This window comes from Dendrobium catenatum, unplaced genomic scaffold (assembly GCF_001605985.2).
Source record: "Dendrobium catenatum unplaced genomic scaffold, ASM160598v2 fragScaff_scaffold_1553, whole genome shotgun sequence".
Lineage (NCBI taxonomy): Eukaryota > Viridiplantae > Streptophyta > Magnoliopsida > Asparagales > Orchidaceae > Dendrobium > Dendrobium catenatum.
The window spans coordinates 1,104,273-1,119,171 of record NW_021320015.1 but is presented as its reverse complement, the minus strand read 5'-3'; the positions used below and the strand labels follow the sequence as shown (position 1 = coordinate 1,119,171).

The window sequence follows — 14,899 nt, the reverse complement described above, 5'->3', positions numbered from 1 at the left end:
TGAATAGATCTATAAATAGGGAGTATGTTGCATAATGAAATTCAAGCTTTTTCCCTCTTCAATCCTCTAATAACTATAGAAATAGCTCCATTGACTTGAGCCATGCATAATCACAGCCGGAAGCCACCTAAACCACTGAAAAGTCACCAACAGACTCTTCATTTATTGCTACAACCTCGATATGAAAGGAGTTGAAGGTTCCGCTATAGTTCTAATGCAAGGGGTCTCAGCCATCAGGCCACACTGCAGCACCACAATGCCAGCAGATGCACAAAGAAGCAGCAGGATTACCAGTAGGAGTATCAAAAAGAAGCTGCAAGAAATTACCCACGCCATTCTTGCTGCAGTCCCGGAATCTCTGCAGTCCCGGAATCTAGGGTTGGTCAGATTTCCTTTTACATTAGTTATTTATCTAAAATCCAAAGAATTTCACATCGTATCTAGTTGAAAGTAGATATGAGTTATGAAATTATTTCAATTGTTTTACTGCTATAGGTGGGTCCATTTTTTTGGAGTTTTCTTAGGCATATTGATGGTTGCCTCAAAAAAAAAAAAAAAAGAGCCATGCAATATCTAAATACCCCTTCATATGCTGTCAGGGACGAATGTCTCAAGTTTTATCCCAGTGACCCCTATTTTATTCCATCTTAAGGCACAATGCTGTTTCGTTGCTGTGCAAATGTCATATGCTTATACTACTTAAACCAAGTGGGCTTGCCGATGAAGGCTTGTTATAAAAAATAAAATTTATCCTCAACAACAAATATGATCTTTACGAATTTAGATTTTGCTAAATTGGTTACCAAGTTTTTAGAGTCTTCTTTTTAAATGGCAATCATTGCTCGTGATGATTGGATAATCTATATTTTCCAATTGTGAAACTTGGTCAAGTGATCCTTTTTAGGATAGCCTACTTCCACAGGATTTGTTTTGAGAAAAGCTTTATTATCTAGTTCCCAGTTCAAAAGGGAATGGTGTTCCAATAACTTTAGTAATCTCACTAGGTGTCTTCAGAAAATGATGTAAGCAGGGGGGGGTGAAAAGGGGGGGGGGGGGGGTTGTTCAAATCATCTTGATCCTCTTGTCCTTGGGCTGCTTGCTGTTCTTAGATTGAGGTTGTTTGCTACTCTCGGATTGGGCTTTGGCTACTTGGTGTTGAGCTTAAAAATTGGGTTCTACTTAGTTTCTAGCTCATAAATGCTTGAGCTAATGTTAGCTCATTAATTGGAAAAGGTATTCTTTTTGTAAGCTCATTAAAATGAATTATAATTTGTGTCTCTTCCCTTCCCCTTGTCTTCTAGGTTTTCTCCTGGCTTTTGCTATTCCCGTGACATCTCCTCTTGGTTTTCCTCTGGCTGTTGATGTTCCCGTGAAAGGAACCTGTTGGTTCCGCCCCCTTTGCCTTGGCCTCTATGGTTTCTGCTGGTTCCGCCCCCTTTTCCCTTGCCTCTTCGGTTCCTGCTGGTTCCACCCCTTGGTATCCTAGATAGAAATGAATTTGGCTGATATTTTGGATGACTTTTCAGCTGCTGTTTGTGGTGTCTTTTGGCCTTCTATTTCCCCTTATTTATTAGGTTTTAAATAAGATTTTAGGGGCTGTTTAGCTGCCACTTTTATCCTATATATGTGATGTTTTGACAAATAAAAAGGTTGTTGTGTGCAGATTTTTGGAAAGAAACTTGAGGGTTTTCTTGGATAGCTTGCGAGCTATGCCACTTCTTCCTCTCCTTCTTGGGAAAGCTTGCGAGCTTGTCCTCCTATCCTTCGTCTCGGACTTCTAACCTCCTCCTTCTTGCCGTAAGTGACCACCCCACCTGTATCCTTCTTCTCGACGAATGGAAAAGCTTCTTTAGGTGTTGTTTGTGTCGTTTGTAAGTCAAAGTTTGTATGCGTCGTTTGTAAGCGTCCTTTATGTTATAAAAAGTGTCTTTTTGGGTATTTGTGTGCAACTTCATCTCCTATTAAGGTCTTGCTTTTGCTTGAGCCCCCAAATTTTTGCTTGCATTAGAAAATGAACTTCACAATTTTAGTGTTCGATTGAGATATTCTATATTATTTCAACAAATTCATGGTGTTATGCTGTTTGTACGGCAAGTGTGATATAACCTTCACAAAGAATTATGAGAGAGCTATGTACTGCAATATTGCCATGCAGTTTTGTCCTTTAGGCCATGTGATCTTGAACTTCAAAGATCTGCTTCTTTAAGCTTCTTCTTTCTGAGCATAGTTGAGCACTTAGAATTGTTCCTATTTAATCAAATCAGATGTAGGCAATCATAAACAGCTGCAATTCAGATGCATTTCAGCTTGCTTAAATTCAAATCCTAAATGAGAATCATGCTATCTTTGTCATTCCTAGCATTAAAAATGCTTAGTTCCACATGTATTATTTTTATGGGTTGGTGCAGCTTTTCACTGTTTCTGTGAATCCTTAATACCTTTTAGCCTTGGTTCATTTGCTGCAATTATCTTTCCTTTTGAAGTGCTTTTGAGTGAACTCTATGGAAGACAGATTATGATTGGTTCTGTTCCAATTGAGCCCTTTCCTTCCCGTCTAGGATTTCTCCTTAACAATTGAAGTATTTTGAAATAGATTGGGAGAATGAACCATTGTGCCTCACTTCTTTGCTCCATCTCAAAGGCTGTGCTTCAAGCCAATCCTCACAATAATAAAAGCTCTTAATGAGCTGATCCGGCTTCTAGCTCGGCGCGTTAAGAAAACCACGTCGAAGGAACTCAGCCTTGATCAGGCAGGACAATTTAAACATGACTCAAGGCGAGGAAGTGGATCATACGAACTTGTTTGCAGAACAATTTCTGATTGTGCTGGTTCATGCTTTCTTAAATGATTGGGCTTGTCTGAAAGCTTATCTTTCATATGATGCAGATGATCTCATGTATTTATTAGAGTGGTGGCAGCATTTATTGACACTGGTATCTGTGTGTCAGTTATCATTTCCTGAAGCAGTGACATAAAGAGTCAACCCGCAGAGGTTGATAAAGTTGGTTTGCAGAAGTATAACTTGTGAGGTAAGGAATACCTTTCTGGCCTTTTCAGGGTTTAGAGACATGCAACATGCCCTCTAGAAACTACTCAAAGAAGAGCTGTGATCTGCATCTCAAGAATGGGAAGACATCTCTTCATTGTCTGGCATGCGATGAGTTGATGAAACTGCAGTTCACTTGACAAGTTAGCAATGTACACAACCTTTAGTGTTTAGACATCCCAGTGGTTTATGTTGCGCTATGACAATTTGGCTTTTATTGTACCATTTTAATATGTTTCTGGTCTGGATTCTTTGTTAGCTGCATCTACGGAAGTGAATTTCCTTGTTGCCAAAGATATTTGTTTTCAATTACAGGAGGGAGTTACGGATAATGTAAAAAGAGTTTATGAACACGCATCAATTTTTATTTCATTAATGGATTTCCATTAAAGCTACCGCGCCATTTGATTGAACAGGTGCTGTTATTTTCTCTTAATATTTTAAGTTGCAGAAAAGAGTTTATGGACATTTGATTAGGGTTTATGACGTTGTAACAAGTTTTAGTCCATTAATAGTACTATTAAAACTACTGTAAAATTTAAGTGAGCATGTGCAGTTACTGATGTGAATACTGCTTGTTACTCTGTGATTGTGATTTTAGTGGGCATTATGGAACTATTGCAATGATTTTAAATAGTTATGTTAAAAGTAATCTACTCTGTTTCTATTGCTTATGATTTTAAATTGTTCTCAATACTGGTTTGAAGGTTTTGATGTTTGCACAATATTTTGATTGATTTAACTAAGATTTACTTTCTTTACAACGAAAAAAAAATCATTGCTTTTCTTAGAAAACAAGGAGCTTAAAAAGAGCCTTGCATTGAAAATCAATTAGGATTGGAATAAACCCAATAGAGAGTCAATGGAAAGAGAATATGCAGTTCCGATGGATTAGAATAAGACTAATGCAAGAGTAAATGGAAAGCGAATGTATGATCGTAGGATTGGAACAAATCCAACTGGAGAGTTAATGGATGGCGGATTGAGAGCATATTCTATAGATTTTTATGATGATACATAGAATCAAACACGAGTTATTTAGTTTTGGGAGATTGATGTTTCTTACTAGCGCAAATCTCCATGATTAATTACATACAAGGTGTGATTATGAAGAGCACTCTCAAGTATAATTGTTTCGCCCGTGTTATTTGAGTTCAATAAAAGAGATAATATTCGTTCAACAAAAGAATCAAGATTGAGATCTTCTAATAGAGAGGATGGATCCTGAGTAATTAGAATGCCATCCAAGGAAGGGTCAATGAGTCCCTTAGGCTATGAAGCTGTGTAGGTTTAGCTTGATAGATATAGGAGGCTATATTGGTTTTGGATGACAAGATATGCGATTGCAATAGAAAGGCCAACGAACTTTGAGATCAAAATGTGAAAGCACACCTTCTTCTTAAAGAATGCTTGAAAGCTGTAGAAAGAGGGAAGCTTGACATAATGATATTTGAGAAGAAAATGGTTCTTACAACTTCACAATAATCAAAGGGGCTGCTGAGGGAGTAGTCTATAAGGACAAGAATAACAAAGAAGGAAGGGATTTATACCATGGAACATTATGTGACCTTTGATTGACAAGCGCATCATATCACAACTCAATGGGTTGTGCAGCTAAGTTTTATTGGGAATTGAATTCTTGAACATTGGATGAATTTAAATCATCAGAGAGGTCTGAAATGTTACAATTCGACATATTGTATGCATAGGTGGAAGTTATGTGTTGTGCGGGTGACTATCTCCTCAGGAAGGAATTGCTTGAAGTTGGGGCTAGCAATACCACGTTGGTTCTTGTCTTAGGGGCAGAAAGGGAATCACGGCTTATAATTCTTCAGCCATTAGAGGGAGAATACCCAAACTAGAATCACAATACTTTAGAAGGGTATATGACTTGATGGGTGACACAATATTGTGGGACTTTGAACGCTATCCTTGATCAATGACTTCGTAAGTTTCATGCAAGTATTGGAATATGTGTGACTAATCTTTCACCATTAGGAAGATGCTGATGTAATTATTTATAACCTAATTATATGAGATTGAAGCTTAATAATAGGTCTTACGTCATCTGGATAGGGAATGCCTATAATTTCTTGAGATTTAAAATCATGTTATTAAGTATCAACAAAATGGAAGATAGACTGATATGTATGAAGGAAATCGGTCTTTGTAATTTATAGGCGTGAAAGTCCAATACCCACATAATGTTCTTTATGCAAAGGGTAATTGCAATGTCATTCAAGCTTATATGCAGACACACCTCAGGCTTGCAGTATGGTTATGCATTGACAAAAAAATTGTTTAGTAGTTCAATGTAACCCTCAACTACCTACTCTTTCAAGTTATAGATTGGATAAATGCTCATTTTATAAAGTTGTATAAAAATGGTTGAAGAATTCAAAAGAGTTTTATACTTTTTTTAGCTTTAGTAGAAGATTTACCTCAAGAAAATAGTAAAAGCTAGCATGCATTGGGGTGAAAGAATTAAAGAATGAACATTGCAAAATCTCTTCTGCTTGGGCTTCTAACCTAGCACTTCAAATGTTATACTCACTGACCATTGTATCGCATCATATAAATTATTATATAAAAAGAAGGGTTATTTTATTAAGTCTTTGTTGACCTTATTTTCAACAGAGCAAGAAGAACCATTTCGAGATCATCCTTTAAGTCAAAACTGAACCCTACTAAAGTTAATTGAAGTCGATTTTACCACATGAACTAAACTTGATGACATCAACTCCGAATCAACTTGTTTCTAGCTCCATTTGTCCTCAACATCGTCGTCGTTCATTAATTAAAGTCGAATCGAGCCCAAATTAATTAAAATTAATTTAATTAATGGTCCAATAAATTCGATTGAGCTTCATCGAGTCGATTTGACTTGACTCGACTCAAGCTCAAAATCACAAAAAATTAATTTTATTAATAATTCAATACATTTAATCGAGCAAAAACGATCCGATTTGACTCAAATCGGATGTGCTTTGAAGCTCAACAACTTCTATCAACTCAATTTAATGCGAATCAACCCAATCTAAATTAAATTTGTGTCGATTAGCTCGAATACATTCAATTAAATTTACCTAAACTCAGAAATCTAATTTTGAATGTTTAATTCAACATCTTTTCCAAAATTTATCCCTTAAATGCTCTAATTTGCAGCCAATTAAATTTTAGCCCGATTTCAAAATCAAGAAGAGAGGATAAGATGGTAATTAGTTTTGAATAGAAGATTCTAGGGCTTAATAATGTCACGACCCGGCCCGGCTAGCCCGATAAAAATGGGGCGGGAACAGTCGGTCGTACGGAAGAGCATAATACATATAATACTTTTATTTTAAAACTTTAAAGGTCAGAACATAAATATCATCCCAAAATACATGAAAGAGCTACTAATAAAACATTAAACTCAATTGTTCCAAAATATTCTTCTCACACAACTGCTAAAACTTTTAAACCATCAATTACATAAACTCCAAATTACTGATCAAACACAAGCACAAACTCAAACTCACAAACTACACAGATATATAACAAAGACTCAAACTGAAATCATAAAAAGAACCTTTCTTCCTAAGGTCCCCTACGACGACACGTGTACGGTCGTCATGCAGCCATCACTTCTCTCCTGAAAAACATTTCAATCGTAGGATGTGCTTACTCGCTCAGCAGGTAATTCATAACTCAGTTCATTTCATAAGATGCATATAACAAAAAAAAAATTATAATTGAAATCATTTCATATCATTGGCAAATCATAACATTTAAATTTTTATTCTTACTTTCATTTTCCTTTCTTTAACATTTCATTTTTTTCATTCTTTCCTTTCACCATTTTCATATGCAATGTAAATGCAAAAAATGCTTATGTCAAATGGAACTTGGAATGGAATGACCTTTCTTTATTAGATTTAAACGAGAATTTGACTTTTAATAGGACACAATGGAGAAAAAGGATTCATGTAGCCGACTCCACGTAGTGGGATAAAGGCTTGATGTTGTTGTTGTTGTTGTTGTTGCTTAAGTCAAATGTATACACCCGTCCCGGAAGTACCCTTTTTCGAACTGATCAGGTACGTAGTCAAATTTTTGATCATTTCCTTTACCATTTGGCTCCGGAGAACCCCATTATCATTTGACTTTTGTAAGCCCATTTACCATTATCATTTTGGCACTTCCGGATCAACATGCACATGAAATTGTTATTTCATTTAAATCTTTCAATTATGCTCAATTGTCTTTCATATACTTCATTTATTCATATGCTCTAAATGCTTTAAAAAAATGCATAAAATAAAAACATGAAAAATTGCAGGGTATTCTTCAAATCATTTAATATAAAACATTTAACAGTAAAATAAATGCATAAAACCTCATTTAAGCATAAAAAGAAATTAAGCACTTATGAAGTTAAATGGGGTATGAATACCTACCTCTCTTAAGCACAGTATATCGCTTTGACAAAGTTCTTTCACCTTATACCTTAACGATCACAACTTAAGAATAAAATAAACGTGTCACATAATTAAATCTTCATTAAGGCTTAAGGCTAAATCTAAGTCCTAAGTCCTAAGCCTAAACCCATCATTTTTCCTTAACAACTCCCTACGATACTTAATAATTATTCAATTAAATAAACCTTAATTTTCGGATTTAATTAAATTCTAATTTTTGGAAAATCATAAATCTTCAATTTTGTCAATTTATTGCTCCAAACTTATTTTTAAACATATAATTATAATTATAATATAATTTTTGGATTAAAATAATTATGAAAATTATAAAAATAAAATTTTCATCAAAAATCCAAATTCATGCTTTAAAAACATTCCTAATATCCTCAGAAATAATTTTTTTTGTAAAAACGTCAAAATTTCTTTAAGGGATTGTTAAGGAATTTAAGTTTTCGTAAAAACCCTAACTTTTGATTTCTAAGATTTCCCCCCAAAATCATAAATTTTATCGCTAAAATGCTTTTCAAATCGTTACCTAACAATCCCTTAAAGAAAGATTCACTTCGAAATATTCATACCTGAAGACTCCTTTCGTCGTCCTCTTCGATTCGGATTAATTCTCTCGTCGGAAAATCGCCGCCGGAGAGAAGCCCGTCGCCCCTTGCTCGGCTCCTCCCGTCCGCCCCCTCTTATTCCGCTCGGTTCACGTGAAATGAAGAGGGCGGAAGGTTCTGTTTTGTTTAATAAGAGGAATTGGTTTTGCAAATTACCCATATGTCCTCACTTAAGTGAATTTGGCTTAAGGGATAAGTAAGGGTATAATCGTCATTATGAAACTTCGTTAAATTTTAATTCCTAAAATAGACAAAATTAGGTATGAGTTATATATCAAAACGATCAGAATTTCGCAAGGAAATTTCTAAAATTATTTTTGCTAAATTCCGTTAACGTTGAAAATTTCACTTAAAACTCGTCGCGGTGCTTTGAAAAGCATGCAACGACCAAATAATGTTGTTTTCGGGTTTTACAAATAAGGGGTGTTTGGGCGGCAAGGGGAGTTAGATTCATTCGACCTCTTGTTGTGTTCATGTGAACAGAGGCGTGAGATAGAGAAAGGCGAAGGCAGAGAGGAGCTTCGTGCCATTCAGCGTGAGGGAGAGAGAGAGTGGCTGCGAGATTCGATTCTCCATCGATAATCTTTTGATAGGAAACACTCAACAACAATAGTAAAACTGCTGTTTTCAGAGAAAAATAGCAATAACAGGGCATAAAAACTCAAGAAAAATAGTAGAAACAATAAGAAAAAAATTTGAGGGAAAACATTTTATATTCATTAGTAGAAGAAGAAAAACAACAAGATACAATTGATCCTCTATTCGAGAGGAGGATCCTATCTCTCCTATAGCTCTAGGCGCCGCTAGAGCCCAAAGAAAACCTAAACCTAAGAGATCTCAAATTTCAGCCAAATTCAAGATGCTCTAACCCCAGGAAAACAAACTACTTAATGCATACAAATCAAAAGGAAATTTGTAAACAGTCCCTATATTCAAGTCCCCCCCCCCCCAAATCCCTCAAAATTCTTTCCCAAAAAGTTCCTTGAAACCTGGCGGCTTGATCGGCGTACGCGGGAGGTGGAGAAGTTCCGCTTCAGTCGTGTCTGAGCTGGTCCCGTGTGGACCGGCTGGACCGGTCTAGCATCCTTCTTCCTTTTTTTTTCTCTATCTTCATCTTCTCAATATTCTTCTTCTTCCTATTCTTCTTCTTCTTCTACTTTTTCGCTCATTCTTGATTTGTTCATTTGGTAATCAAGATATTGAGGGTTTGGGTTTTAGGATTTCTTTATTAAAAATATGAGAAGTTTTCTTTGAGTTAATTGTTTAAGGTTTGCCTATGGTTATTTTTCATTATCGGTTGATAACTACGCCCCTTTCCTCTCTCTTTGATGTAATTTTGGTTGTAAAATGAGTAATGAAGGCTGCACCTATTTATTTCGTATGGTTACATTCCTTCATTCTTTTCTTTCTAATCAAAAGAAATGAAATAGTAAATTTTGATAAGCTTGGATTAAGTCGTTCTTGTTAACATGATTGAAATCTCCATGATTTATTTTTATTAGTATGCAATTCGACTCACAAATATCATATCTAAAATTTTACATGGGGAGTTTCTTTAAATGCAAATAAGTTTTATGGCTTAGTTTATATCGTTCAACCCAATCGTCATGTAAGAATATAATAAATCTAAGAAAATTTGAAGCGATTTGTGGTTTATGTTAGGATTTTTCTTGAGTTCTTGGAGAGAATGAACTTGCATTAAATTCATCTTTCTCTCAATTACATGCAAATAAGTGAGTAGAATGTTTGTTGTTACATTAATTTTAAGATGAACTTGAGATGATTGCATAATTCGTTTCATTCATTCTTTCATGGTCAAATGTAAATGAGAGTTTACAAGTGTGTTTATATATATTCAATTTCATGCCATTATTAAAAAGGAAAGATTGAAGCTATTATGGATGAGAGTGGTGCAACACCCCATAGTACCCCTTAACAGTACAAGAGTATTACTAACATAGACCTTTCATTAGTTGATAATACAATACTTTTGAACATTTGATAATCTTTATAAAACATCCAACATTTTAGTTCTCATACATCACATCAAACGGAAGCAACTAATAACTTTAAATTTTAACATAAGATACTTACAAAGTCATTACATAAATCCAATGTAATACATCACTGGGAAGTTTACATACCTCAAGTTTAGATTTCAAACAAAAATAACCACTAACATAATATAACATAACATATAGAATACTTGTCAATTTAATCTGCTATGATCTTCTCATTTGTCTTTCTTGTAACAGCAGTCAGAAAGAAAATACTGGTGAACTACGAGGCTCAATAAACTATGTAAAATTTAATAACAATTAAAATGTATTAATATAATGAATTATAAATTGAGCAAATCATTGAATCAACTTATCATTATTTGTAAAGCATCAGAAACATCATATTGAACATTATCCTTTATGTCATTTGAGATAGATACTAAATATTTAGTCGTTTAAAAGATTAATCTATCCTTCCATAATATATTTAATAGAGCCCAGGTAGACTTGACATTATCACCATTGAATTTCATAGAGGCCCCTTTTGCCTCTTTAGGGGTCTCTTTTGCCCCACCTGCTATGCAGGTATCAATTTCTTTGGCGTCTTTTTTGCCCCATCTACAATACATGTTTCATATTGGCTCCCTTTTGCCTACCTGATAATGTGAATATCATAACATGAAATAGTCAATCTTTACTAAATAAATATTCATCCTTCACATTTTCATAATTCATAACTGTCACATTTCATTTAGCAGTACAAGTGTTGCAAGAAGACTTAAAGAATGAATTTTCTTTCTAACATATTATTCAAAAGAATACAACAACATGCTTGATCATAGGTCAACTGCTTATACATGATTACATCCATGTATTCTCATAGTTACTATGCAAATATTCATAATGCATTGAATTTCTTAAACCATTTAAAATAGATGATAATTATACTAGAAATCAATAACTTAAATTTACATAACTTATCTTCTTGATGAGAGATCTTTTTTAAACCTAATCTACATAACCTTCTCCTTTGATATACTATTCCAAAACCTTCTTTCTGCATAAATATATGAATAATCTTACAATACCATAGGTTATCATCGTTTAGAAAATTTACTAATTTTAGCTAACATAAAAGATAACGATACTTACTATACTTCTTACTTTCTTTTTTTTTTATTCTTTTCTCTGATTATTCCTTCACAGAATTTAATGTCCTTTCTCCATATTTCTGAAATTCAGCGAAACTTTCTTCAACTGCACTTCTCTGTAAAACAAAGATTTCTAAATTGCTGCTCTTCCAGACTTATCCCTTCGGCACCATGCCCAATTAATCTACAGGATTCCTTCCTGTTTTGCCGCAGAAGTGAATTCCTTTCACTGGCTGAATGTTCAACTACCTCTACAGGACTTCCAAATACCACCGAAATCAAGAGCCGCACTTTGCTTAAGCCTTTTCCGAATGCTGCTACAGTGGATTCTGCGAACCTATCTGCAGTCTCTCAGTTTGCACTATTTCGAATACTCCACAACAACTGCCTGCATAGATTCCAATTAAAGATAGGGATAGGGGAGTGGACCACACTCAATAACTACTCTTGTACAACCTCAAGGCATATATTCAGATTTTATTCTAAATTATCTAATTTACTTAATACTTTACTCATAGTAAATACTACTATTTGCTTCATTCTTTTTTTTTTTCTTCTAATATTTACATCCATTGACTGCTCTTTAATAAATATATTAACTAATAAAAATCTACTTTCATCTAAAATTAATTAACCATTTATCTGTTCATATAAAATTAGCAAAATTTATAAAATACTACTTGGGTTTTACAAGTGGTTTGTAGCAATGCCCCTTTCATATTTTGACAAACCATATCATGAATGTATCATTAGTTATCAAGTGCCTTTATGATGGTTACATCAGCTTCAGGGAGAAGTTGTGGAATGATGCTTTGCATTCACATAATAAAATCAGTGGATATGTGAAATAGACATAAATCTTGAAGGTAGGAATGTTAATTTTAGAGGAAGCTATATGTCTAATTATGTTTTAACATATAATAATTTTTATTAAGCTTAGAGAGTTCATGTGGCTACCTATGCTCGATAATATGTATCATAGTGTTGGTAAATTTTCTTGCATATTTTGTGTGGTGGCATTATGTATCATTTTATATAAAGGATTATAACCATGTTGGAAGATTTTCATGTGCTTTATTTTTCAATCTTGAATGCAAAGTTAAATGGTTATGTTGGAGGGAAATATAGACTTTGGAAGAAATATTTGAATGGCATTGATATTTCTTTCTCTGCTCTCCTCTCGTGCTCTCTTATCCTCTCTTTACTCTTTATATTATTTGGAATGAGTTCCAATAATTATACAAATCACTTATAAAATTGAAGTTTCAAAAGCAAAATCAACGAAGCTGGTGAGAAGCCCAACAAAAGGCAAGTTTTAATTATTTGAAATTTAGTTATATTTTCAATTGCTTTTCTTTTAATTAATAATTGTTCTAATCACCGTTTCTCCTTTTTGTTTGCTATGTTTTGTGAGTGATCGTGGTAAGCATCTGGACAAGGAGATGTGGCGAGCATTTGGACAAGGAGCAGAGGTATCTTGCCACAGCTCCAAGTTCCTCGTCCTTGATTACCAAATGAACAAACCAAGAATGAGAGAAAAAGTTGAAGAAGAATATTGAGAAGATGGAGAAGAAAACGAAGGAAGAAGGATTTTCGATGGAGAATCGAATCTCGTAGCCGCTATCTCTCTCCCTCAAGTTGAATCGCATGAAGCTTCTCTCTGCCTTCGTCTCTCTCTGTCTCATGCCTTTGTTCGCACGAACACAACAAGGGACCTAATTAATCTAACCCCCCTTGCCACCCAAACGCCCCTTATTATGCCCTAGAATTTTCTATTCGGAACTAATTACCATCCTATTCTACTTTCTTGATTTTGAAATCAAGGGCTAAGATTTAATCGATTACAGTTGAGAGCATTCGAGGAATAAATTTTGAAAAAGACGTTGAATTAAAATTTTAAAATTAGATTTTTGAGTAAAAGATTTAGATAAATTTAATTGAATGTATTCGAGCTAATCGACACCAATTTAATTTAGATTGGGTCGTTTCACGTTAAATTGAGTTGATCGAAGCCATTGAGCTTCAAATCGCATCCGATTCAAGTTAAATCAGTTCATGTTTGCTCGATTAAATGTATTTCATTAATAATCAAATTAATTCTTGGTGATTTTGAGCTTGAGAGGCTCAATCGAATTTATTTTATCATTAATCATATTAATTTTAATTAATTTTTGCTCTATTCGACTCTATTTAATGATCGGCGACGACGTTGAGATCAAATCTGCCTCGAATCGAGTCGAATCGGGCACTATATCATCAAATTTAGTTCATATGTTCAAATCAACTTCAATTAACTTGAACACAGTTCAATTTTAATTTTAATGGCGATCTCAGAATGGTTCTTTGCACTGTTGAAAACGAAGTCAACAAATAGACCCCCAATATGTATAGTAGAACAAAATTAAACTGTACATATTGACGTTGACCAAATCAGATGAGATTTAGAAGCAATTTTTATTCAAAGTTTGCGGTGATTAAAAAATCTCTAAAATTAGATTATCGACCAAGGGGTTTTGGATTTTGAGGTTTGGATTTTGTTGACCTCTATATAATAACCAAAAGATCAAAAATCTGCATACCTTGTATCCATTGAGCTGCTGCCGAAAATTCCGGATATCCCGCAAACCTCGGACTGAAATCCCGTGAATCCTGCCGAAGTCTCGCCGAGACACTGTGCAACAGCGCCGTTCCGGGATTTCTGCCAAAATCCCGCGACAGCCTCTCGATCGCTGCTCCATTCCCGTCTATAAAATGAAGGCCAAACGATGCCTTCTGCACTCGACTCCATTTCCCATCCCCGATCTTCTCTGTTCTCCACTACACACACGACTCCCTCCCACTGCTTCCCACTCTCTCCGATCTCCACTCGACCGAAGCACCTCCGACCTCATCTCAACAAGCCGCACTGAGCCTCAGCTCTACCCGATCTCCCTTGCTGCTTCCGATCCAGAGGAGAAAGAGAGAGAGAAGGAGAGAAAAAGAGGAGAAAGGAAGAGAGCCCTTACCTTGCAACCGGCCCTGCTCCTTCGACGACACTTCCTTGCTGTCGGATCGGAAGACATTTTGATCGGAAGCACCAAAGGGAACTCGCTTGCTGGGACGGTAACTTTCTCCCTTCTAGCGGCTTCTTCGGCTCCTTTTGGCTGTTCGACGTCGCTCCTCAGACGACTTTCCCTTCCCTGTTGGATCGGAAGTTACAACATTTTGATCGGAAACAAGAACAGGAGCCCGACGGCTCTGAAGGTAACTGCCTCCCTTTCGTGAGCTTTTCGGCCAAATCCCGTAACTCAGCCAAGCCAGAGAGAGTGGGGAGGGAGAGATCTAATTTATTTTTATTAATTATTTTTTAATTGTAATTATCTTAATTAATTTTAATTAATTACAGTTATTATTTTTAATTAATTATAATTATTATACTTAATTATGTTTAATTTTAGTTAAATTATTATAATTAATTTAATTAATTATAATATATTTTAATTAGAATTAATTTTAATTAATTATAATTTATAAAATTAATTATCATTAATTGATTTTAATTAATTATTATATATTAAAAGTTAATTAATATTAATTAATTATAATTAATGATTTTAATTAATTTTAATAAACTTTAATTAATTAAAATTA

At 34.7% G+C, this 14,899-nt stretch overlaps 1 protein-coding gene across 9 annotated transcripts in view; it reads left to right on the top strand.

The window, feature by feature from the left end:
• LOC110101426 (E3 ubiquitin-protein ligase MBR2) overlaps positions 1-14,899 on the top strand; it is a 43,173-nt gene that overhangs the window by 14,451 nt on the left and 13,823 nt on the right. For 2 of the 9 annotated variants that reach the window (XM_028700547.1, XM_028700541.1), the window contains one exon: positions 2,888-3,199. The exons of 2 other annotated variants lie outside the window; for them this stretch is intronic. The gene's annotated coding sequence lies outside the window, so the exon portion shown is untranslated. Of the gene's footprint in view, positions 1-116; positions 379-2,887; positions 3,200-14,899 lie in introns of all 9 variants that reach the window. 5 more of the 9 variants (XM_028700543.1, XM_028700546.1, XM_028700544.1 and 2 more) reach the window with 5 other exon arrangements.